Raw genomic sequence first — 5,359 nt, 5'->3', positions numbered from 1 at the left:
GTGTGTGTGTGTGTGTGTGTGTGTGTGTGTGTGTCTGTGTCTGTGTCTGTGTCTGTGTGTGTCTGTCTTCAGACTCTTATCTCCCCGAGGCGAGGAATTCAAAATGCTCTTATTCAAATTAACCCCTCCCCCTCTTCACCGCAATACACACACACATTCACAAACACACACACACACACACACACACACACACACACACACACACACACACACCCCTATGCATGCCTGGAAGTCACTCACATGCAAAGTGTGTGTGTGCGTGTGTGGCAGCGCAGTAGCCAATCAGCTCTCTGCTGGGTGTGGCAACAGGGAATAAATAGCTTAGGTGAGCGACAGGTGGAGAGCAGGACAGGTGGAGGGCCGACAGGAGCTGTGTTGCTACTAGAAATACACAGACGATGACAGACTGAGGAACACACACACACACACACACACCTTGGAACAAAGTAGAAAGAAAGACAGAAAAAGAGACAGTGAAAGTGACAAATGGCGTCGTTTGTCCCGGAGCAGGGCCTCTCCCCCCCACTGTGCGGACGCTCCTTCCGCCAGCACGAGCTGACGTCTCTGGGCCTGGATCCTTCTGACTTCAGCCTCTACAGCCCTCCAGCTCTTCCCGATCAGGGCCTGGCGGCCTCATACCTCCCCACCAACCCCTACCTCTGCCTGGGGGGCGGGGAGCAGCTCCCTCTGCCCGGGGCGGCTGGAGGGCTGCCGGCGTTCGGAGGCTTCTTGCCGCAGTTCTATGGCCTCCAGATGCTGGGAGGGCACGCGGGACACGGAGGCTCCTGGTTCCCCCTGCCCTCCCAGGACGATCTGATGCGTCTGGTGCGGCCCCCATACTCCTACTCGGCCCTGATTGCCATGGCCATCCAGGGCGCCCCGGAGCAGCGGCTCACCCTGAGCCAGATCTACCAGTATGTGGCCACCAACTTCCCCTTCTATAGCCGCAGCAAGGCCGGCTGGCAGAACTCCATCCGACACAACCTGTCACTCAACGACTGCTTCCGCAAGGTGCCCCGCGACGAGAGCCACCCAGGTGAGAGAGCTGGCCTCAGGTCTCCTTTACACAGGAGCAGAAAAGCTAAGTTTGAGCCCTGTGAACAGCTTCAGTTCTGGGTCACATGTGGCTAAAAGTTTGATTTTCTGTTGCTGTGTATACACAGTCTCTATGCTGTGTGTATACACAGTCTCTATGCTGTGTATATACACAGTCTCCATGCTGTGTGTACAGTCTCTATGCTGAGCTGTTCTCTGTTTTGTTATTAAAAAAAAGAGAGTTTGAGTCACATGCTGAAATAACTATGAGAAAAGAGAATAAGTTGCTCCTTGATTTCTCTAATCATCTCCTCTTCGCCCTCCCTACAGGTAAAGGGAACTACTGGACTCTGGACCCAAACTGTGAGAAAATGTTCGACAACGGAAACTTCCGGCGCAAGAGAAAGAGGAAGTCCGATGCCCTGGTGTCCGACAGTGACAGAAAGCCTTCCTCCTGCTCCTCCTCCTCGGGCTCAGACTCCTCCTCGGAGCCCAGTCCTAAAAACCCCAGCATGCTCGGCGGTAGTGACGAAATCTCCCCTCTCTCCAACTCCACCCCCTGCCTGAGCGGCTTCCTGTCCCAGGCTGAGGAGATGGGGGGTAGGCCCCTCCCCCCCGTGGCGCCGGATGCTCTCCCCGCTTCTCTCTCCTCCCTCCTGGACTCTTCCCAGGCCGGTTCTCCTCCTCTTTATGCAGACCTCCAGACGGCCCAGGCCTCCTCGCCTCCCCTCTACCCGGCCATGGAGGTGCCGCAGCATGCAACGCCTCCCCAGGCTCACAGCTCCTCCTTCTCCCCCGGAGCTGTGGTTCCGCAGTGGGACGCCTCTCCTGCTCTCTATCCCTCTCTCCAGCCCTCTTCACCTCCTTACTCCTCTCTCCAGGCCTCCTCTCCTCCTCTCTACTCCTCGCTCCAGCCCTGCTCACCTCATTTCTCCCATCAGTCCCAGTCGCTTCAGTCCTACTCCCCTTCTTTCTCTGCCTCTCTCCCCTGGTCCCAGGCTGACTCTCCCCTGCTCTACTCCTCTCTCCCCTCCTCCCATGCCGGCTCTCCCCTGCTGTATGCCACAGACCTCCAGTCCTTCCAGGCCACTCAGCTGCCACTCCAAGCCCAGACCGAGCCGCTCTTCTCTGGGTGCCTCGGTGACTCCGGCCCCCTGGACTCTCTGGTTCTCCAGCAGTAATGTTTACTCAAAAATGCTGCATATGCGGCATGCCACAGAGAATGTGACTTGTTTACAAACCACACGGAATGCACTGAGCTCACTGTAAACAAAGAGTTTTCATGTCTTTTTTTAAATTATACATAGTGGATAATGTATAGAGCATTATCTTTCTATGTTTTGTGAATGTAATATATCGTAAGCTATGTGTCAATGTTGCTTGAGGGAAATGGGGGTTGATTTGTTTTATTGTAAATACTGTATGTTATTGATTTTTTATGATTTTGGAATAAAAAACAAAAAATATATACTGGTGTGCTGTGGATGCCTGTGAAGTTACATAATATGAATCACTATTTCGCATTTCATTTTATTCAGCTATGAATTACTCCAGACACATATCTTTCTATGTTTCTATAGCGTATAGAACCCAAGCATAACATGTTGGTTCCACGGACATGTTTCAGCAGATGTACGCGTGCAGATGTACGCTGACGACGCGGCCATTTTTGTACAGGGAAAAACAACCGACCTGATCTCCTGCAATCTCACAAATGTATTAGAAAAGGTCCAACACTGGCTGCAAAACACGTGCCTGTTGCTAAATACAAAAAAAACTGTATGCATGATGTTCAGCAAACGACCAGTTGGCATCACAAGGTCCAATGTGTTTCTGGGGGGGGACGAATTGGAATTGGTCTCCCATTTCAAGTACCTCGGAGTCATTTTGGACTCGAACCTTTCCTTCAAGAAACACATCAAAAAAATGAAAAGCACAATAATTTAATTTAGCTAATTTGAGACAAATCCGGCCTTTCTTAACAGTTGATGCAGCTAAAACATATCTCCACTGCATGATTTTCTCTCACATTGAATACTGCTTCACAAACTGGTCGTTTGCAGGTGCCACTGTCATAAAACCTATTGAACAGCTTTATCACAGAGCCATCAAGGCATTTGCTAGAAAACCTTTGTCATACCACCACTGTAACATTCTGGAACAGCATCTCTTCCTGAGCTTTGAGAATCTCAAGGTCTTGAAGAGTGCCTGTTTTTTCTACAAGTGCCTACATGGACTAGCTCCCCCTCCTTTAAAGGAATTCATCCATAAAAATAGAATCACTGGACTTGGCACCAGGTCAGACACCAGAGGTGACTGCAAGGTCAATCGTAGACGGACCACGTTTGGTCAGAATGTCCTGTCTATAAAAGGCAGCCAAATATGGAACAGTCTCCCCGTCTCCATAAGGGACAGCCCCACCCTTGCCACTTTCAAAGGCAGACTCAAAAAATGGCTGAAAACAAACCAGTCATGTACTCACAGGTAGTATGTTTTTCTTCTCTTTCTTTTTGTGTATTATGTAATTTTATTTTTATAAGAGTAATTGCTGCCATGTATTTTAGAGTGTATTGCTGCTACTTATGTTTCACGTAGTTTTAGAGTGTACTGCTGCTACCTATGTTTTATGTATGTTTTATTATGTTTTACATTTTATGTTTATTGTGTTTTATGTTTTATGGGGACAACGGATGGAAATTAGCCTCGTGCTAAATCCGGCAATTTTTACACTTTTACTATGTTCCAGGTTTTATTATCTGTTCTATGGTTTCTGTGTTCATTAATTTTGCACTGTCCCGTCCAAATAAACAAATAAATAAAGCAGCTGTTCCAGTGTTTTTCAGCATTAAAGGGACAGTCCACCCCAAAATCAATAATACATATTTTTCCTCTTACCTGTGCTATTTATCCATCTAGATCGTTTTGTTGTGAGTTGCCGGGTTTTGGAGATATCGGCCGTAGAGATGTCTGCCTTCTCTCCAATACAATGAAACTGTATGGCACTCGGCTTGTGGTGCACAAAGTGGCAAAAAATGCATTTGAAAAACTCAACAGCAATGTATTTTTCCAGAAATCATGACAGGGTTACTCAAGATAATCCACAGCTGTGAGCAGTTTCATGTAGGAACTATTTTCTTTTGGCCAAACTACATCCATAGCTGCTAGCTATGTTTACTTTCAACCAATCTATACCCACTGCTAGCAGCTAGCTATAGTTCCTCCTCATTAGCTACTAGAAATTATTTACTTTTAACCAAACTACACCCATTAGCTGTTAGCTAGCTTAGTAGCTAGCAGATGTAGTTTGGTGAATTTACTTTTTAATCAGTCTATTAGCCTAGAAGACAAAGAAAAATTTCCACCATGGTGGAGAATAAAGTATCATATCATATCATATATCATATTGCTTCATAAATAGTTTCATATAATGAATAAATCAAAAAGCTATGAAGGAGGAATTCAGTCCCGATCACAACACGTGTGCCATAAAAATTCAGAAACAAAAGGTGAAGTCATGAAAACACAAATTAGCAAGCTGCTTCCCTGTGGTGATGCGTGAATAAATAAATGATCGCAAACACAAATGAAAATAAAGCATTTAGGAGTAGAGCTATTCTAATAACCCGTCACCATGACAACAGCTCTGCGGCTGCTGGAACACGTGTGGTTGTGGAGACAAACCAACAGGCAGCAGAGTCTGACAGGATCAAATAAACACGAGTGTTTTCTTCAGAACTCCAAAGCTACAGTTTGATCAAGATCAGATCCGCCATCGCCACTGCCGTCTGTCTCTCTGGAAGAGTAATGATGCCAGTGAGCCGGAACGTCAGGGGCTGTGTGTGTGTGTGTGTGTGTGTGTGTGTGTGTGTGTGTGTGTGTGTGTGTGTGTGTGTGTGTGTGTGTGTTTTGGGGTAGATGACCGTTGAACGAAAGAGTGAAAGAGTGAAAGTCTTGAAACTCCTCCTCTCACCTGGTATATGACAGATTTCCTTCCTTCAGTAACTGTCATGAAAACATATCTGACTTTCTGATTTTCTGCCAAATAAAAAGAACCTGAACAGTCAGCCTGTTATGCCACTTTTCCAGCACATGGTACCGACTCGACTCGATATCTCACCTTTTTTGGTTTTCCATTGGGCAACCAGGTACCATAGGCTACCAGTGTTGTGCAAGTTCACACTTCACAAGAGCTAGCTCAAAGTTCAGCTCACACAGATTAAAATGAACTTACTCATGTTCATACTTCGCATTTTAGAATTTTGAACTACCGGTAAGTTCATAGTCCCCAAAAATGAGCAGTTCAGTTCATTTTCACTTTTTTTTC

The 5,359-nt window shown here is 46.7% G+C and overlaps 1 pseudogene across 1 annotated transcript; it reads left to right on the top strand.

Moving 5' to 3' along the window:
* The first annotated feature begins 452 nt into the window (after positions 1–452).
* On the top strand, positions 453–2,216 carry LOC310789712 (forkhead box protein I3-A pseudogene; annotated as a pseudogene). The gene is made up of 2 exons (XR_014554016.1): positions 453–1,036; positions 1,366–2,216. The product of XR_014554016.1 is annotated as a forkhead box protein I3-A pseudogene (transcript).
* The last annotated feature ends 3,143 nt before the right edge of the window (positions 2,217–5,359 follow it).

The sequence above is a fragment of the Poromitra crassiceps genome (assembly GCF_964638095.1).
Source record: "Poromitra crassiceps genome assembly, chromosome: 1".
In the NCBI taxonomy this organism is placed as follows: Eukaryota; Metazoa; Chordata; class Actinopteri; order Beryciformes; family Melamphaidae; genus Poromitra; species Poromitra crassiceps.
This window is presented reverse-complemented; position numbering and strand designations above follow the sequence as displayed.